We start from the raw sequence: 22,424 nt of genomic DNA, 5'->3' as shown, positions 1-22,424 counted from the left end.
GTGAGTCTGAGGAAGGTGGGAAGGATGAGGAGAGGAAGAGTGCAACACGCGAGCATAAGAGATATTAGCATAAGGCAGGCGCCGGCGAACGTGGCGCCTTGCCTCAGGAAAAGATAAACGCTCCCAGTGCTTCAAGTTGAGGACGGCTGCCTCAAGCTTATAATGGACACATGCACGAGAGAAGGTAGGGTGGGCCTCACCGCAGTTGAGGCAACGAGCCCAGGGAGAAGTGCACTCCGACTTAGAGTGACCTTCGCCACCACACAAAAGACAGAGAGAGACAGTTACAGAGCAGCGGAGGGCACCATGCCCAAACCTCCAGCACTTGTTACAGAGCCTAGGAGAAGGAATGTACTCCTGGACAGAGCACCTGGCACCAGCAAGAATGAAAGAGGGTGGAAGGGTCCGACCATCAAAGGTAATCTTCACAACCCAAAGGGGTTGACGGCGACTACCACGAGGGGGACGAGTAAACGTGTCCACCTGGAGAATAGAATGGCCCTGGGCAGCAAGGATATGTCCAATATCGTCGTGGCAGTCGCGCAGGTCCCGAACACCGGTCGCAACATGGGGTGGGAGGAGAATAGTGCCAACACTGGCATTCAACTGAGCGTTCTTTGAGACCCGAACATGGGTCTCGCCAAGGCAGGATAAGGAAGCCAAGCGGAAGCAGCATCCTGAGAAGGAGCAGCATCGACACGTGTACTGAGACGAGTGGGGTTGAAGGTAACAGAGGCATCCACGGAATCAACGAGATGTCGATGGAGGGAGAAATCGTCAGGAGGCGAAGAATCAAGAGGGAGGAGATCAAAATATTTGGTCCACAAAGTGGGACCAAACAAAGCTTGATAGGTATCAGAACGGGAAGGAATCGAGCGATGGCGGCCGTGATGAGGACGGCGTTGAGAACCCCCAGAGAGAGAGGGATTAAAAGGCGCAGTAGTTACAATTAGAGATGGAGCCGTGGCAGGGGTCGAGGTAGTCACCACTGGGGGCTTGGGGCTCGACCCAACCACAGAGGAGGGAGGGGAGCCGAGGGGAGGAGTCAGAGAGGCCAAAGGAGGAGTAAGGTCGGGGCCCAATGCAGTGGAGGCTACAGAGCCCGGTCTTCCAACACAAACTGACTCGGTTGCTTGGTCGCCCACCCCACGAGTCTGAGAAGGTAAAGGAGAAACAACAGAAACAGTAGATATCGTTGTTACGAAAAAGAAACATTCATTCACGAATGTGCCCCCACACCCACCATGGAGCCACAATTAGAGGCAGGACACCCCACAAGAAGCTATCGCCGATCATGCTGGGGCCTCCTAGGGGTGCGTCGTGAGTATACGCCCCACAAACGCCATCTTAAGAACCGACAGTCCGTCGAGATCGGGTTCAGTGACGAAAGGGGGATTGACACTAAAAGGTTCCCCTCGCTCTCGACGTTGGGTACTACAGTTCTACGGGTCCAAGAGTATGCTTCCCCATGCACCCGGGCGTCGAAATAGAAGAAGTCCAAAGGAAGAACCAAAACAAGCAAAAGGTCGCCAGGAAACGGCAAGCAGATAGGAGAAGAGGGGGCAGAAAAACGAAACAGAAGGAAAAGGAAAAGGTGCTCAGCACAATTGGAGAGGACGGCAGCAGGAGCACAAGGCTATAAAATGACAGAGGACTGTCCCAAGGAGCATCACACTCCAGCAGCAGCCCACTAAGCCCTCACTGCATCAACGAGCTGAGCGGGGAGGGGGCAGTGTCGTGAAAGGTTGCTAATGCAGTACCAATTTAAAAAAAAGGAGACAGATCATTTGCGTCAAACTATCGGCCAATTAGCCTTACGTCTATTGTGGGAAAGTTACTTGAATCGATAATTGCAAATACCATTCGTCGTCATCTTGAAAAAGTTAATTAATAAATAATTCAAAACTTGGTTTTACAAATAGCCGTTAATTAAAAAAAATTGCTATTATTTTATTCCAGCATAGTTAAGGCAGTTGATAGCAATAAATAATAAATAAATAAATTTTTATTCAGGAAAAGTATATACATAGTTGATTTACAAACATAATGTTGGATAGAGCTAGTACATACAATACCTAAAGCCACTAATACGCATAGCGTTTCGGGCAGGGTGTAGGGAAAAACAACACTTAGACTAAAACTTAATAGTAATTGGGATTAGGTATAAATTGTGTTGAAAAAAGGAATAAAGGTAAAAATGGGGGAAACATGGCAGAAATAAGCAATTGTACAAATTGGTGAACAAAGAGCATTGTTAACAAAAGCAAGACATGGGTTGACATTTAGGGGGTAAGGTAGGTTACATGGAGTTAATTAAGTAGCACTTGGTTTTACTCTTAAACTGGTTGGGAGAGGTACAGCCTTTGACATGATTGGGGAGACCATTCCACATTCTGGGTCCCTTGATTTGTAGAGCATTTCTAGTTTGATTAAGTCGCACTCTTGGAATATCAAATAGGTATTTGTTTCGGTGTGATGCCCATGAGTTGTGTTACAACCTTCTAGGAAGCTTCTAAGGTCAGGATTGACATTGCAGTTCAGAGTTTTAAATATATAGATTACGCATGAGAGGATGTGCAGTGACTTAATATCTAACATATTCAAAGATTTGAGTAGGGTACCGAGTGCTGTCTTGGGCCAGAATTAGATAGTATTCTAATAGCAGCTTTGTGTTGAATAATTAGAGGACGTAAATGATTTTGTGTAGTAGAAACCCAAGAACAAATACCACAATTGAGATAAGGATAGATGAGAGAGTAATAGAGCGTCATCAGGGTAGGGACATAATATCTGTTCTTAGAAAGAATGCCAACAGTTTTAGAAACTTTTTTTTATATATTTAGGATGTGTTCACACTAGTCAACCTATTCTCTTCCCCATCCACATAATGGTAAGGGTTGTGATGTTGTTACCTTGACTTTAGCAAAGCTTTTGATACAGTGCCACATGAATGACTGATTAAAAAGATAGGGGATCATGGTATTGGGGGTGCTATAATAAGTTGGAGTAGTGCATGGCTATACCAAAGGAAACAAAGAGTTAGACAAACAAACTGGGACAAACTTGTCTGCTCCCTCCTTATACTTCTGCCTGATGTAGTCTATCATGTCTTGGGCAGCCATTCCTCTGAACTCTGTTTCCCACGTTAAATCAGTTAGGGATTTTCTAATCTCCGCAGAGTTTCCCTCTCGGAATTCCGGCCTCTTGTTTTCTGGTCTCCTCCTTGAGCACATTAACCGTTCTTCGACCAGATACTCAAACGTCAGTACACTGTGATCGCTTATTCCTACAGGGGTCTCTAAGCCGATTTCCCTTATGTCGGAGTCGTTCAGAGTGAAGACTAGTTCGAATCTCGCTAGTTCATCGTCGTCCAATAATTTAGTTCTTATTTCTTTCCCTCCATGATGTTTCCTTGCTCTCCCAGTCTATCTTTCCGTGATTGAAGTTTCCCCATGAAGAGCAGAGGGGATCGATTTCTACAGGCAGCAGATGTTTCCCTCTCAATTATAGTGTTAACTGCCATATTGTTTCTGTCATGTTTTGTGTGTGTGTGTGTGTATGTGTATTCACCTACTTGTATTCACCTAGCTTGGGGGGTTAAGCTGCTCTTTTTCTACCCGCCTCTCAACTGTCAATCAATCAACTGTTCCCCCCCCCTTCCCCGCACACAAACACCCAGGAAGCAGCCCGTATCAGCTATCTAACTCCCAGGTACCTATTTGCTGCTATGTAACAGGAGCATCAGGGTGAAAGAAACTCTGCCCAGTTGTTTCTGCCATCACCGGGAATAGAGCTCGAACCCTAGAATTATGGATCCAGAGAGCTGTCTCCTCAGCTATCACGGCACCAACCTACAGGACAGCTATGTGTGTGTCTTGTGTGTGTGTGTATGTGTACTCACCTAGTTGTGCTTGCGGGGGTTGAGCTCTGGCTCTTTGGTCCCGCCTCTCAACCGTCAATCAACAGGTGTACAGGTTCCTGAGCCTATTGGGCTCTATCATATCTACACTTGAAACTGTGTATGGAGTCAGCCTCCACCACATCACTTCCTAATGCATTCCATTTGTCAACCACTCTGACACTAAAAAAGTTCTTTCTAATATCTCTGTGGCTCATTTGGGCACTCAGTTTCCACCTGTGTCCCCTAGTGCGTGTGCCCCTTGTGTTAAATAGCCTATCTTTATCAACCCTGTCGATTCCCTTGAGAATCTTGAATGTGGTGATCATGTTCCCCCTAACTCTTCTGTCTTCCAACGTTTGAGGTTCAATTCCCGTAGTCTCTCCTTGTAGCTCATACCTCTCAGCTCGGGTACTAGTCTGGTGGCAAACCTTTGAACCTTTTCCAGTTTAGTCTTATGCTTGACTAGATATGGACTCTATGCTGGAGCCGCATACTCCAGGATTGATCTGACATATGTGGTATATCATGTTCTGAAAGATTCCTTACACAAGTTTCTAAAGGCCGTTCTTATGTTAGCCAACCTGGCATATGCTGCTGATGTTATTCTCTTGATATGAGCTTCAGGGGACAGGTCTGGCGTGATATCAACCCCCAGGTCTTTCTCTCTCTCTGACTCTTGAAGTATTTCATCTCCCAAGTGATACCTTGTATCTGGTCTTCTGCTTCCCACTCCTATCTTCATTACATTACATTTGCTTGGGTTAAACTTTAACAGCCATTTATTCGACCATTCCTGCAGCTTGTCCAGGTCTTCTTGAAGTCTCAAGCTGTCTTCCTCTGTCTTAATTCTTCTCATAATTTTGGCGTCGTCAGCAAACATTGAGAGGAATGAGTCTATACCCTCTGGGAGATCATTTACGTATATCAGAAACAGGTCCAAGCACAAAGCCCTGTGGGACTCCACTGGTGACTTCCCGCCATTCTGAGGTCTCACCCCTCACTATAACTCTCTGCTTCCTTGCTCTGCACATACACACACACACACACTGTGTGTGTGTGTGTGTGCGTGCGTGTGTATGCGTGTGTGTGTGTACTCATCTAGTTGTCACCTTGTTGTACTCACCTAATTTTGTTGAAGGAATTGAGCTTTGCCTCTTTGGTCACGCGTCTCAACCGTCAATCTTCTGATGTACAGATTCCTGAGCTTCTCGAGCTTCATCATATCTACATTTGAAATTGTGAATGGAGTTAGAATCCACCACATCACTTCCTAGTGCATTCAATTTACTAACTACTCTGACGCTGAAAAAGTTCCTTTTAACGTCTCTGTAAGTCATTTGGGTGAGGACACAAGGGGACACAGCCACCACATGCCTCTCCTTATGGGTGTACCACCCGTGTTAAATAACCATCCTTGCCTTCCCTAATAATACATCCTTTTCATGTGTGTGTTGGTGGATGGATGAATGGATACACCGCACACCAGTCACCTGATGAGACACATGAGGGAGTTTATACGCCATACATACCAGTCACCTGATGAGACACATGAGGGACTTGATACACCACACACACAGTCACCGGATGAGACACATGCGGGAGTTGATACACACACACCTGTCACCTGATGAGCACATGAGATAGTAATAAACCACACACCAGTCACCTGATGATACACATGACGGTGTTGATAAACCACATACACCAGTCACTGATGAGACACATGCGGGAGTTATACACCATACACACCAGTCACCTGATGAGACACATGCGGGAGTATACACCATACACACCAGTCACCTGATGAGACACATGCGGGAGTATATACACCATACACACCAGTCACTGATGAGACACATGCGGGAGTTATACACATACACACCAGTCACCTGATGAGACACATGAGGGAGTAGATACGCCACACACACAGTCACCTGATGGACACATGAAGGATTGATACACCACACACACCAGTCACCTGATGAGAACATGAGGGAGTTGATACACAACACACCAGTTACCTGATGAGACACAAGGGAGTTGATCACCACACACCGTCACCTGATGAGACATGGGATTGATATACCACACAAACCAGTCATGATGAAGCACATGAGGGAGTTGATACAGCACACACACACACACCAGTCACCTGATGAGACACATGAGGGAGTTGTACACCACACACACCAGTCACCTGTGAGACACATGAGGGTGTAGATACACAACACACCAGTCACCTGATGAGACACATGGGAGTTGATACACCATACACACCAGTCACCTGATGAGACACATGAGAGAGTTGATACACACACACCAGTCACCTGATGAGACACACGAGGGAGTTGATACACACCACACACTCCTTTCACCTCATGAGACACATGAGGAGTATACACCCCACACCAGTCACCTAATGAGACACATGAGGGAGTGGATACACAACACACCAGTCTCCTGATGAGACACACGAGAGAGTTGATACACCACACACACCAGTCACCTCATGAGACACATGAGGGAGTGTATACACCACACACTCCAGTCACCTGATGAGACACATGAGAGAGTTGATACACACACACAAGTCACCTAGTGAGACACATGAGGGAGTTGATACACCACACACACCAGTCACCTGATGAGACACAGAGTTGATACACCACACACCAGTCACCTGATGAGACACATGCGGGAGTTGATACACCACACACACCAGTCACCTGATGAGACACATGCGGGAGTTGATACACCACACACCAGTCACCTGATGAGACACATGAGGGAGTTGATACATCACACACACCAGTCACCTGATGAGACACATGAGGAGTTGATACACCACACGCACCAGTCACATGATGAGACACATAGGGAGATGATACACCACACACACACCAGTCACCTGATGAGACACATGAGGAGTTGATACACACACACCAGTCACCTGATGAGACACATGCGGGAGTTGATACACCACACACATCAGTCACCTGATGAGACACATGGGGTTGATACATCACACACACCAGTCACCTGATGAGACACATAAAGGAGTTGATACACCACACGCACCAGTCACATGATGAGACACATAAGGGAGATGATACACCCCACCACACCAGTCACCTGATGAGACACATGAAGTTATACATCACACACCAGTCACCTGATGAGACACATGCGGATGTATACCACACACACACCAGTCACCTGATGAGACAAACGAGTTGATACACCACACACACCAGTCACCTGATGAGACACATGAGGGAGTTGATACATCACACACACCAGTCACCTGTGAGACACATGAGGGAGTGATACACCACACACACCTGTCACCTGATGAGACACTGAGGGAGTTGATACACCACACACACCAGTCACCTGGTGAGACACATGAGGGAGTGAGTCGATACACCACACACACCTGTCGCCTGATGCGACACTTGAGGGAGTTGATACACCACACACCAGTCACCTGGTGAGACACATAAGGGAACTGATACACCACACGCACCAGTCACCTGATGAGACACATGAGGGAGGTCACTTTTATCCAAAGGATTCCTCGCCATCTTCCAACTTTAAAGGGCAAGAAAATGAATGATATTCTTATATCCGTTGCAACCTACCTATATGTGCTCTACTAATATATATCAGTTAAAGCCAGGGGCCAATATAGGTGTGTGTGTAACCCGTCCTCTTAAAAATAACGTCGCTTTTGGCTCGTATGCGCGCTATGGCCAAATTTGGACGTAATTTGATATGAAATCGACTCACAAAAGTGAAGTACTGTTCCGTTTTCTTTCTGAATCGTCCGGCGTACTCGGCAAGCTTAGAAGAGGTAACTTTCCATTAACGTTTTTCATAACGTTTTGAAACTTTATGAGAATTTCCTGCCCACCTAACCTATCAGAGGACCCTTAACTTACTGTTGTTGAAAAAAAAATCCCAAATTTATTTTCAATTTTTTTTATTTTCAAATTACGTCCATATTCGGCCATACGGGCAAACGGCCAAATGCGACGTTTTTTTAAGGGGTCAGGTTGAATGAATGAGTTGGATCTTATATGGACTAATGATTCCTAATGTCTATAACATGACGTTTCTCGCCTATTTCCATTTATACACATCTTTTGTCTCTTTCCAGATTGTTGTGAGATCTCTTGTCTCATGTAATCTTTTTGAAAAATTTAGTTAGCTGATAACAAAATTCTTCTGCGGGTTTCTGATAGTTTTTTGTCGCATCTGTTTCCCTCTGGCTTTATCTTTTCCTCATCTGCAATGCTTACCATGCCAACCAGTATTTATTTTGCACACTTGGTACCCCATCTTGTTGTGTGAAGACCTGAAAGCAGTTCTGTTTCTGACAGACCTTCCTGTTATTTAATGTTAAATATTTACTTTGTTTCCTAATCATTTGTAAAGATAATGCCAGCGTGATGCTAGCACGATGTGGCCGACAGTCTGAACACCAGTTGTTTGTTTGACGCAGGAGACTCGAGTCAGCTGGGAGCGACGGTGCTGGAGATGCCGTACAAGGGGAAGGCGGCGTCCATGTTGGTGTTCCTGCCTTACACCACGGCAGGCGACGACGCCACTACTCCCCTGGACGCCATGTTGCGACGCCTCTCACACAACACTTTCACGGATGCTCTCACCAAACTCAGAACACAGAAAGTCGTCCTTAAACTTCCAAAGTTTAAATTCGAGCAAACAATCAAGGAAGAACTGAAGCTGGTGAGTCAAATGTCTGTTAAAGTTGAATTAGTTTCTTGATACCATCTTAAGCTGACACCACCAGGAGAGTCGTTGGGACGACCCGGAGGTGGTGTAGTGCTGGTAAGCTGTACATGCTGTGTGTCTTGTTCAACATTTGGGGCTCAGCGCGAACACATATGTTCTACAACATGCTCCTTATTATTACTCCACTGTTCCTAATGTTCACTGTCACGTCCTCCCCCTCCGTTGTCTCATTGTGTACCCCCTTCACGTCCCCTCCGTTGTCTCATTGTGTACCCCCTTCACGTCCCCTCCGTTGTCTCATTGTGTACCCCCTTCACGTCCCCTCCGTTGTCTCATTGTGTACCCCCTTCACGTCCCCTCCGTTGTCTCATTGTGTACCCCCTTCACGTCCCCTCCGTTGTCTCATTGTGTACCCCTGTCACGTCCCCTCCGTTGTCTCATTGTGTAACCCTGTCACGTCCCCTCCGTTGTCTCATTGTGTACCCCTGTCACGTCCCCTCCGTTGTCTCATTGTGTACCCCTGTCACGTCCCCTCCGTTGTCTCATTGTGTAACCCTGTCACGTCCCCTCCGTTGTCTCATTGTGTACCCCTGTCACGTCCCCTCCGTTGTCTCATTGTGTACCCCTGTCACGTCCCCTCCGTTGTCTCTGTGTTTCTGTCATGATCTCATGATCCACAGCATCGCTGGCCAACCAAAGCCTGGCCAATTTTCAATAAGTGTCTAGAGGTAAGTGTAAAAGGCTGGTTAAAACAACGCCAGTTTACTGGGACATATAAACTGGTCACCGTAAAACACTAAGAACTAATATTTTCTATATACAACTGATATAGATTAGTATACAACTAATACTGTAATCAGAACAAGGAACTTCAGCACACAGCTCAATTATTCACATAAATGAACTTCAAGAACTTAAAACACAGCAATCAAAATCTGTAACGGCTAATACTTAGGACTAGCTAACACCAGGCTCCAACCCGGCGCAGTGGTACACTAACCCAAGTAACAGGTTGGAGGTGTTATACATAAATAAGTAGTGGGTGAGTATTCAGTAAAATACTATAACACAATAAGAAGCCTCTACGATCCTCCAATATCCATCTCAACACTAAAACATCTACCACCTAACACAACTGATATATCTCGGTAGACTGCGGTAGTCTGATCCATTTACACAAAAATCATTACTCCTATCTATACCCGAGTAATAAAAAACAACAACAGTATATAACACAACTTACAGCTGGACGTCTACACGTCCTCCTATCTAGGAAATCAGGTGAGTAATGACTTACCAAGAGCTGAGCCGGCCGAGAACGACTGTGCTGCCAACATGGCAAGTCACCCCTCTCACATAACACAAGCTCAAAAACCCAATTGTAACTTCTACGTCGCACATTACTAAGTGCGTATTATAATATACAATAATCTCCACAGGAGAATATACAGCAAACTCAAGGTACATTAGAATATAACATAGTTTATATACAATCACGTAAGGAAGTCTATTCTCTTACATATGGTAACACTGGTCTTCGACGTCTCGCCAAGGGGGGGGGGGGAATTTAGGAGGATTACCAGTAGTTATCTGGTCGACCGGTGTTCACCACTTACTTTACCGTATATCCCTAGTCATACCTCAGGTATATCTAATTCTTTATACTACTGTAATATACACAATTATTATTTAGCTTCTGCTAGCGTAATATCAACATGAGAGTACAGATATAAAAATATAAGAATACAGATATAAGAAATAACACTATTATTTTACTATATGGTTTGAACACATTATACATATGTGTGTGGTCATAACAGTTCCCTGTCACGTCCTCTCCGTTGTCTCAATATGTTCCCTGTCACGTCCCCTCCGTTGTCTCAATATGTTCCCTGTCACGTCCCCTCCGTTGTTTCACTATGTTCCCTGTCACGTCCCCTCCGTTGTCTCACTATGTTCCCTGTCACGTCCCCTCCGCTGTCTCACTATGTTCCCTGTCACGTCCCCTCCGTTGTTTCACTATGTTCCCTGTCACGTCCCCTCCGTTGTCTCATTATGTTCCCTGTCACGTCCCCTCCGTTGTCTCATTATGTTCCCTGTCGACGTCCCCTCCGTTTGTCTCATATGTTCCTGTCACGTCCCCTCCGTTGTCTCACTATGTTCCCTGTCATCGTCCCCTCCGCTGTCTCACTATGGTTCCCTGTCACGTCCCATCCGTTGTTCTCACTATGTTCCCTGTCACGTCCCCTCCGTTGTCTCACTATGTTCCCTGTCACGTCCCCCTCCGTTGTCTCACTATGTTCCCTGTCACGTCCCCTCCGTTGTCTCACTATGTTCCCTGTCACGTCCCCTCCGCTGTCTCACTATGTTCCCTGTCACGTCCCCTCCGCTGTCTCACTATGTTCCCTGTCACGTCCCCGTCCGCTGTCTCACTATGTCCCTGTCACGTTCCCCTCCGTTGTCTCACTATGTTCCCTGTCACGTCCCCTCCGCTGTCTCACTATGTTCCCTGTTCACGTCCCCTCCGCTGTCTCACTATGTTCCCTGTCACGTCCCCTCCGTTGTCTCACTATTGTTCCCTGTCACGTCCCCTCGCGTCTCACTATGTTCCCTGTCATGTCCCCTCCGCTGTCTCACTATGTCCCTGTCACGTCCCCTCCGTTGTCTCAATATGTTCCCTGTCACGTCCCCCTCCGCTGTCTCACTATGTTCCCTGTCATGTCCCCTCCGTTGTCTCAATATGTTCTCTGTCATGTCCCCTCCGTTGTCTCAATATGTTCCCTGTCATGTCCCCTCCGTTGTCTCAATATGTTCCCTGTCACGTCCCCCTCCGTTGTCTCACTATGTTCCCTGTCACGTCCCCTCCGTGTCTCACTATGTTCCCTGTCACGTCCCCTCCGCTGTTCTCACTATGTTCCCTGTCACGTCCCTCGCTGTCTCAATATGTTCCCTGTCACGTCCCCTCCGCTGTCTCACTATGTTCCCCTGTTCACGTCCCCTCCGCTGTCTCAATATGTTCCCTGTCACGTCCCCTCCGCGTCTCACTATGTTCCCTGTCACGTCCCCTCCGCTGTCTCAATAGTTCCCTGTCACGTCCCCTCCGCTGTCTCACTATGTTCCCCTGTCACGTCCCCTCCGCTGTCTCACTATGTTCCCTGTCACGTCCCCTCCGCTGTCTCACTATGTTCCCTGTCACGTCCCCTCCGCTGTCTCAATATGTTCCCTGTCACGTCCCCCTCCGCTGTCTCAATATGTTCCCTGTCACGTCCCGTCCGCTGTCTCACTATGTTCCCTGTCACGTCCCCTCCGCTGTCTCACTATGTTCCCCGTCACGTCCCCTCCGCTGTCTCAATATGTTCCCTGTCACGTCCCCTCCGCTGTCTCAATATGTTCCCTGTCACGTCCCCTCCGTTGTCTCAATATGTTCCTGTCACTGTCCCCTCCGTTGTCTCAATATGTTCCCTGTCACGTCCCCCTCCGTTGTCTCACTATGTTCCCTGTCACTGTCCCCTCCGCTGTCTCACTATGTTCTCTGTCACGTCCCCTCCGCTGTCTCACTATGTTCCCTGTCATGTCCCCCTCCGCTGTCTCACTATGTTCCCTGTCACGTCCCCTCCGCTGTCTCACTATGTTCCCTGTCACGTCCCCTCCGTTGTCTCACTATGTTCCCCTGTCACGTCCCCCTCCGTTGTCTCACTATGTTCCCGTCACGTCCCCTCCGTTGTCTCATATGTTCCCTGTCACGTCCTCTCCGTTGTCCACAGTTCCCTGTCATGTCCCCTCCGCTGTCTCACTATGTTCTCTGTCACGTCCCTCCGCTGTCTCACTATGTTCCCTGTCATGTCCCCTCGCTGTCTCACTATGTTCCCTGTCACGTCCCCTCCGCTGTCGCACTATGTTGCCCTGTCACGTGCCCCTCCGTTGTCTCAATATGTTCCCTGTCACGTCCCCTCCCTTGTCTCACTATGTTCCCTGTCACGTCCCCTCCGCTGTCTCAATATGTTCCACTGTCACGTTCCTCCGTTGTCTCAATATATTTCCTGTCACGTCCCCTCCGTTGTCTCATTATGGTTCCTGTCACGTCCCCTCCGTTGTCTCATTATGTTTCCCTGTCACCGTCCTCCCCCCCCCGTTGTCTTATTATTTTCCCTATCACGTCCCCTCCGGTGTCTCATTATGTTCCTCGTCACTTCCCCTTCGTTGTCTCAATATGTTTCCTGTTATGTCCCCTCCCTTCCATTGTCTCATTATGTTCCCTGTCAACCGCCCCCCCCCCTCCATTGTTCATATGTTCCCCGTCAAGGCTCCTCCTTTGTCTCATTATGTTCCCTGTCACGATCCATTGTCTCATTATGTTCCATTATGTTCCCCGTCAAGGCTGCTCCATTGTCTCATTATGTTCCATTATGTTCCCCGTCAAGGCTGCTCCATTGTCTCATTATGTTCCCTGTCACCCCCCCCCCTCCATTGTCTCATTATGTTCCCTGTCACCCTCCCCTCCATTGTCTCATTATGTTGTCTGTCACCCCCCCCCCCCTCTATTGTCTCATTATGTTCCATTATGTTCCCCGTCAAGGCTGCTCCATTGTCTCATTAGGTTCCCTGTCACGTCCTTCCCCCTTCGTTGCCTCATTATGTTCGCTGTCACGTCTCCTCCGATGTCCCATTATGTTCCTTGGCCGGTATCGGCATCTTTTGCTGACAGTACTAGGAGTGTGGTCGGGACGGCCTGGAGGTAGTATAGTGCTGGTAAGGTTGGGGTTGATACCACCTCCAACCTTCCACCTTTTCTAACGACTAAACGAACTCCTAACTCCATACTCTCCACGCAACTGTAGAACTTCAATCATTAGCAGATTTCCAATAGATAACCAGGACTACACAACCCGAAGGAATTATTGCTTCAATGGACGTCGAATCTCTATTTACCAACGACCCGGTCGACACCACCATAGAAATGATACTGGACAGAGTATACAGAGACGAGAGCACCCCCAAATTAGACATACTGGAGTCACACCAGATGAATCTACTCGAAACATGCACAACGGAGCTCCTATCATCAGCCAGCAAGGAAACAGTAGCAATGGGCTCCTCCCCATCAGTGCCTTTTGCTAACTTGTACATGGGCACCATCGAGGACAGAGTTTTCAATATGAGACACAAACCGTTGCCTCCTTATTGCCGTTATGTCGATGACATATTGTAATAGTAAAAGACCGAGAAGAACTAATTGATCCAAAAAGTACTCTAGAGAGAATGTCAGGACTTTGTTTCACCCATGAGAATAGTAACAATTACGGTCTGCTGTTCCTGGATGTGTTCATAACAAACATAGAAGCATCTCTAAGTACCAGCATATATACCAAGCCTACAAACATAGGATTATGCCTGAAGGGTGGGAGTGCCCCCAAAGATATAAAGCGTCTTTTTTTCAAAGCATATAGTCGTCCAGCCCTCACCCACTGCTCTGAAAGGAGCAAAGTGAGTAAGAAGTTTGAAAGGATAACTAAGTATTGGTAAAGAATGGCTATAAACCATGATATCAACACCATTACAAGACGCCAATTGGACCAGTGGTACAATCCTGAACCAAACCAGAAACCACAACACCTCCACTAAAATTATATTACAAATCCGCCATGCACAAGAATGAGTAAAGAATAATGACAGAAATAGTCTGTAAATAAGTAAAAAGTACAACCCATAACCAAAACATAAACATCATTATATACTATTGAATGAAGACCACTGATCTCCTCATTAAAAATAGCCCAAAGCAGCTGGGTGTCATTTGCTGCAGCAGAATGTGGTATATATGTGCACTTGTCTCCATGTAGGATTTAATCTTCAATCTAAGTACATAGGTTTGATGTCGACCAAGCTTATGAGGCGTTTAGCCTGTCAGCTTCAGACAGGTGCCCTTAAAAATCACATGAGATAAGCCCATAATATCACCCTAACAAGAGAAATGCTGAATAAGAACATATGCATAATAGAAAAAGCCCAAAAGGAAAGAAGGGTTACAAATTCTTGAAGCTCTAGACATAAATGAAGAACAACCCACCATCAATACCCAAATTACAGATCTATTCACTCTATGCACCATGATGTGTGCGAGCAAGACCGGAACACGAAAATTCCTACAGTGATGTCACCGCCCAAAACACCCAACCAATTACAGTCACCTGAGTTCTAATTACCCTATCACCTGATTTATATTTGTATGCTTATTCTATTGACCTCCTCAATTTACCTCTACCCTTTTACTTTCGCCTTTCTCCTCACTTCATCTTATATGTACCTGACCTCCCAGTCTGGTACTGGGAGGTATCAGATTCAGATTCAGATTCTTTATTCAGCTAAAGGTACGTACATTACAGATGAGTTACAAACATAATGTTGGATTTAAAGAAAGAGCTAGTACATATAATACCTAAAGCCACTAGTACGCATAGCGTTTCAGGCAAATATATTAGATTTCCTTCATTCCTAGACAGGCTAAATATCCCAAAAGAAATCCACAGGGAAATAGCAGTTCGGTTATATAGACTACGTCTAGGTTACAGATGCAACTGTGGAAATTAGTGAACCCAGATAGAGAGAATGCATCTGCTGCCAAATAATCACAGAAAAGCCATTACTTCACTATCTCCTGGAATGTCAAGCAACCAACGATCTCAGAAGAGCTTTAAGAGTCCCTGAATCTTGCAGTAACCACCCTGAAACCATCAACCCTGCCACTTTTCTGGTCAAAAAAAGGTCTCTAGCAGGTGGCCATGCTCATAAATACTGTCAAGCAGTATCCTCCCCAGCGATAGCAACCTGACGATTTAAATGCGACCTCAACACACAGTATACATTCATTAAAAATAAAAAATCAAATCTACCACTTACGGGCTATTCATACCCGTGCCACCTCCTGGGTGGCTTAATCTTTACCAAGCAATCATATCTCCTCTCCAAACCTTTAGATCTACCCAGCAACCCGAAGCCACAAATCCACGAAGCAAACTACCAGACCCTCAGTTAAACGCCAATGAATACTCCTCGGCAAGTCCGAATCTGTTCCGAGTCTTGAGCACCCATGATGCACCATTCTGAACACCAGGGCCTCGAACAACTGTAGAAAACAAGCCCTACTACACAAGGCAAAAAACTATCGCATAGATCAGGGTAAAAACATTAATACACCTGCTATTTCCTCCAGGATATCTCAAGCACGAATGATGACTTCTACGTCATCAAATGCCCCAGTAGCTGGATGGCAAAGACACCACGACCCAACCCAGAGTCTCCTCACCTGACAAAAGAAAGGCAGCCAAAGGAGTATCAAGTGACCACTGTGGTAATGATTATTGACTCATTGACAGAGACCATCAGCATGATGCTTGGTAAAGCATAAACAAGCACTGCGACAGACCAACCCTCATTCAAAGAAGGAAATGTCAACAAAGGTAAAAAAAAATCTACTGAACTTATTTCCCTCCACACTTCTACAAGCCCTACCGGAAAATGTTGACGAAGTCGAAGAAGGTGACGAAAATGAATTGTTTCAGCACCCAATGGCATTCTCTACTCCAGCCAAGAAGACACAAGCTGTCGGGAAAATCAGCCCATTAGAAACCACGATGGATTCAATGGATACTCATACAGAATATCGGACAATAACATCAATCTCAATATTATACAATGGAACCTTCAAGGATTTAAAAGCAAAGCTCAAACACTCATAGCAGTGCTTCTCAAGGACAACTTTGATATTATTTTACGTGAAGAAGCACTTACCAGGACTGAAAGAAGTATTAATATTCCAGGATATCAAGGTTCCCACTGCCCAGTTGCACAAGGTGGCACCAATGGCATTTCACTACTAGTAAGAAATTATATTAATGCCACTCCAATCACAGACCTGTGAACGAAGAGGACGTGAAGGACGTGAAGGACGTGAGGACGTCGAAATTATGAGAATTAATCCCCCATGAGGAATTCAATGCTGTCCGTCTTCAATGAATAAAGGAGCCATAGAGAACACGATATGGATCTCTCTGCAATCTTTTAATAGAGGTCACCACACCTACTATCGTCTCGGATGACTTTAACGCTTATAGTGGATTGCTACTTGATTCACCAAGAACCGAAGCCAATGAAAGACATATTGAACACTTTTTGGATGAAGTGATTGAAGTCCGTCTGCTTAACTTAACGGAACCAACCCATATTCGTGGCAGGTAGCTGGACCTCACGTTTGTCTCTACCAGTATTTATGAGTTGTACTCACCTATTCACCTAGTTGTGCTTGTGGGGGTTAAGCTCTGCTCTTTGGTTATTGTGTTATTGGTCATTTGACTATGTACTGACTAGTGACCACTTTGCTGCAAGAACAGTTATTAATATAGCACTTCCTCCCAGCCCCCCAGCTCCCGAGCCCAGATGGGACTATATCAAAGCAGATTGGACGAAATATCAGGAATCTCTTGAAATTTGGCACCGAAACTACACCCCGCCTAACAACACTGAAGAGATGGAAAAAGATTTAGTAAATACAATACATTAAGCAACAAATTACTCCATCTGCAAAAAGAAAACAATTAACCAACAACATAAAGACCATTGATGTTACAATAATAGGATAAAAAAAACTTCATAACAGACTAAATTGTGCACAAAAAAAACTTCAGAAGAGACAGAACCCAAGCTAATCTGGAACTTCTTACAGCTGTCTGAGGTCAAGGCATGAAGAAACAGAAAAAAATCAGAGAAGAAAAATGGCCAAGTTATGGTGTGCCAAGTTAAATCAGCATACATTCTTGAGCGACATCCGGAGGCAGATCAACAAAGTCAAAAGAAAATTACGTCCTGTTCCGCCCCATTATGGTCATCCAGACCAAGAAGCAGAAAAACTAGGCAAATCTATTTGCTTCAAGAACCAGTTCCACTAAACTTCCACAATCAACTCTGACTCACCAAAAAAGACTTCAAGCAGCAAGATGGGGAAAAAAAAATAGACGATGCTTTAGCCATACCTGACGAACTACACCAACCTTTCAATCTTTAAAGAATTCAGAAGAGCTACAAAGAAAACTAAAAACACAGCTCCAGGCGAGGACCAAATCACACACAACATGCTGGCCAAGCTAGGAGAAAAGAGTGAAGAAGCCTTCTTGAATCTAATCAACAGAGAATGTGTGACAAGAACTCGACCACTCTCTTGGAATAGTAAAATTATAGTTCCCATTCAAAACGTAAAGACCCAGGAAATACAAGACCCATCTTATTAACAAGCTGTCCAAAACTGCAGAAAGAATGGCTCTTAATCGAATTGAATGGAAAGCCAATCCACAGCACCAAAATATGTTTGCTTACAGAAAAGGTGTGGGAACCACCATACCTCCCTCCTGGATCAAGTCAATGACAAAACCGTGAATCCTTATTTGTCAGGATCTACAAAAAGTCTTCAAGCTAATTAATGCTCTAGCTACATTGTGCTGCCTGGTGGATAATGAAATCAAAGGACACGCTCTTGCCTTTGTCAAAGGAAGTTGCTTACAGAAAAGCTAAAGCCCCTTCCACTTCAACTGTCTCATGGAACAATTCATGAAGCTCAAGTTACCAAAGACCAAACTGTTTAACTATGCAGATGACTTTGAATGGCAAAGGCGCCAAGAACCATGCACAAAAATGCCTAGACATCATCAGGAAGGAAACGGAACGCATTGCAATGAAAATAAACAACAATACAACCCAAGCAATGGTTGTTAAAAATGAGAGCTCAAGACATCAAACTCGCAATATAAGAACAAGAGATTGAGTGTGTTACCTCTTTTCAATATCTTGGAGTCATAATAGACATCCAGTTGAAAATCACTAGAGGAAATTGAATATCTTCGGCAACGTTCCAAAGCCAGAAACTCAGCTTTCTGCTCCCAGACAAGTCTTAGAGATGGTGCAACTCTGCCAGTACTCAAAATGTACTTCGTTCAAGAAGTTAGGTCACTCACTGACTATGCTACTCCTGCTCTTAGCGATAACCAATGGGAGAAACTCAAATTGAAGCCCTCAGAACAATGCTGAGTGCACTTATATGGATGCGTAGAACGAATCTAAGAATGGAAACCAACTTACCAGCCTTAGAAAAACAGGATCAAACAAGAAATAGCCACTATAACAACAAAACTTGTTGGAACCATCACCCATACTGTCAATCAAAGATAGCATACACAGATCGAATCACAGATATCTTCAATATAGAACAAGTGCATGGAAAGATAATCTGGTTACGATTCAAGAGAAAGTGTACTTGAAACAAACCATTAGAAACAATTGAGAATTTAGACCATATCAACACTTTCGGCAGCCTCCTCCATGGGAAGAATCAAGTTTAAAGATAATCATTGAAAGACTACCAGGTAAAAAATCAGCTTGTGACTCTCAGAGGATCAAAGCAATCATAGAACAACAAATGGAAAGCAACTCAAGACCGACAACCACTGATATCTTCACAGGATGGATCAGTTGATCAGGAAAGAGATACTGGTGGGGGCAGCAATTTACATTAACTAATATGAAGCTTACTGGAGCATGCAATTAAGAATAACTTACATGATGTCATCATTTATTCAGATTCTAAATCTTCGTTCCAGGCTTTGTTATCCAGCCAGCACAGAGATAATATACAAGTCATCATAGAAATCCTACATATAGGAAACGAAGCACACAATCTATGGGTGTCAGTCACTCTAAATTGAATACCAAGTCACATTGGTATAAATGGTAATGAAAAGGGCAGACTCACTAGCAAAAACTGCCACTACTCTACCTGTTGTACAGGTTAATATACCTCCATGTTTTTCACAGATTAAGGAGCTGAAAATACAATTGATAACTTATTATAAAACCAAAAAAAAAAACGGCCAATCTACTCATGAAAAACTCCCCAGACACCTTGTTACTGTGATATTTGGGTCAAAGTTTTAAATCGAGGTGGGGTTGCCTCCTGTTCTCCCGTTTTCTTTTCCTCTTCTGTTTTAGCACACTGGTTTTAGTCTTGTTTTAATAACATTACTTGGTGGCGGATATAGATGCACAGTGTTCACTAATGCGTCCAATTCTTCAACTACTTTTCTAACCATTATTGTCACTGTGGGATTCTGCATCTATTGCAGCTGTTCTTGTTGGTTGAATTTTAAGTTTGATTAACGGGACTTTAGTTGCTTCACATTCAAGTAATTAGTGTAATAATTATTACAAGAGACAGATGAATGTCTCTACATCTTGTTTTTCATGCGTAGATTGGCCGTTTTTTTTTGGTTTTGGTTTTTGGTCTTTTATAGCGCTGATCAATTTGTCCCCCAATTCCTTCAGGAATATATATATATATATATATATATTATGATATATATATATATATATATATATATTATATATATATATATATATATATATATATATATGTCGTACCTAATAGCCAGAACGCATTCTCAGCCTACTATTCAAGGCCCGATTTGCCTAATAGGCCAAGTTTTCATGAATTAATGTTTTTCGTCTACCTAACCTACCTAACCTAACCTAACCTAGCTTTTTTGGCTACCTAACCTAACCTTACCTATAAATATAGGTTAGGTTAGGTTAGATAGGGTTGGTTAGGTTCGGTCATATATCTACGTTAATTTAACTCCAATAAAAAAAAATTGACCTCATACATAGAGAAAAGGGCAGCTTTATCATTTCATAAGAAAAAAATTATAGTAATATATTAATTCAGGAAAACTTGGCTTATTAGGCAAATCGGGCCTTGAATAGTAGGCTGAGAAGTGAGTTCTGGCTACTAGGTACGACATATATATATATATATATATATATATAGTATATATATATATATATATATATATATATATATATATATATATATATATATGTCGTACCTAGTAGCCAGAACGCACTTCTCGGCCTACTATGCAAGGCCTGATTTGTCTAATAAGCCAAGTTTTCCTGAATTAATATATTTTCTCTAATTTTTTTCTTATGAAATGATAAAGCTACCCATTTCATTACGTATGAGGTCAATTATTTTTATTGGAGTTAAAAGTAACGTAGATATATGACCGAACCTAACCAACCCTACCTAACCTAACCTAACCTATCTTAATAGGTTAGGTTAGGTTAGGTAGCAGAAAAAGTTAGGTTAGGTTAGGTTAGGTAGGTTAGGTAGACGAAAAACAATTAATTCATGAAAACTTGGCTTATTAGGCAAATCTGGCCTCGCATAGTAGGCTGAGAAGTGAGTTCTGGCTACTAGGTACGACATATATATATATATATATCGTAATAGTAGCCAGAACACACTTCTCAGCCTACTATGCAAGGCCCGATTTGCCTAATAAGCCAAGTTTTCATGAATTAATTGTTTTTCGACTACCTAACCTACCTAACCTAACCTAACCTAACTTTTTCGGCTACCTAACTTAACCTAACCTATAAAGATAGATTAGGTTAGGTTAGGTAGGGTTGGTTAGGTTCGGTCATATATCTACGTTAATTTTAACTCCAATAGAAAAAAATTTACCTCATACATAATGAAATGGGTAGCTTTATCATTTCATAAGAAAAAAATTAGAGAAAATACATTAATTCAGGAAAACTTGGCTTATTAGGCAAATCGGGCCATGAATAGTAGGCCAAAAAGTGCGTTCTGGCTACTAGGTACGACATATATATATATATATATATATATATATATATATATATATATTATATATATATATATATATATATATATATATATATATATGTGTGTGTGTTTACTAGTTGTGTTTTTACGGGGGTTGAGCTTTGCTCTTTCGGCCCGCCTCTCAACTGTCAATCAACTGTTTACTAACTACTTTTTTTTTTTTCCCACACCACACACACACCCCAGAAAGCAGCCCGTGACAGCTGACTAACTCCCAGGTACCTATTTACTGCTAGGTAACAGGGGCATTCAGGGTGAAAGAAACTTTGCCCATTTGTTTCTGCCTCGTGCGGGAATCGAACCCGCGCCACAGAATTACGAATCCTGCGCGCTATCCACCAGGCTACGAGGGTGTGTGTGTGTGTGTGTGTGTGTGTGTGTGTGTGTATGTGTGTGTTGTATGTGTGTGTGTGTGTGTGTGTGCGTGTGTGTGTGTGTGTGTGTATTTGGGCAGCAGCCGTTCATTTAAGCATATTTGGTTAAATATGATGGCATTGCTAGCGTTGTTGATCTCATAAGTTTTCTATTCTCCTATTTTATTTCTCTCGGAATTATGAAAAACAGTCAATTTACCGTAATTCATGGTAAAGAAACTGATCATTAATGAATGTATATTTTATACACCGGTTCGTTCCATTCTGAAACATTTTCAGGTAAGAAATACAAGGTGAAAATTTATCCTAAAGACACATGTGAAAGAGGTGAAGTTGTATGAGGTGGTTAAGGTGAAGCAATCACACATAGGTGTTGAAATAGGGACACAATGGGGAAGGATACCAATCAAACACTGGAGAAAAGATGTCATCAAGCGAGGTAGAAATGCAGATATCTTGTGTTGTGGTGAGGTCTGGATTTTAGCGTAGATAAAGTATCGAAGCTTGTTACTCTGTAAATTTAGGGTGGGTCTTTTTTATGAGTATAGCTCCAGTATTTACAGTCTTCCCTGGTCAGTGGTGCGTGCCACCACTGTTGTATTTTCTACAGTCCTGGCAATCCTGTTGTATAAATACAACAGTCCTGGCATCCACCTCTTATAAC

General features: G+C 44.0%; 1 pseudogene; it reads left to right on the top strand.

Moving 5' to 3' along the window:
- The window catches only part of LOC138350725 (leukocyte elastase inhibitor-like), a 34,188-nt pseudogene that overhangs the window by 10,464 nt on the left and 1,300 nt on the right, over nt 1-22,424 (top strand).

Source organism: Procambarus clarkii, chromosome 47, assembly GCF_040958095.1.
Source record: "Procambarus clarkii isolate CNS0578487 chromosome 47, FALCON_Pclarkii_2.0, whole genome shotgun sequence".
NCBI lineage: Eukaryota > Metazoa > Arthropoda > Malacostraca > Decapoda > Cambaridae > Procambarus > Procambarus clarkii.
The sequence above is the reverse complement of the archived record's forward strand: the minus strand, read 5'-3'. Positions and strand labels throughout refer to the sequence as shown.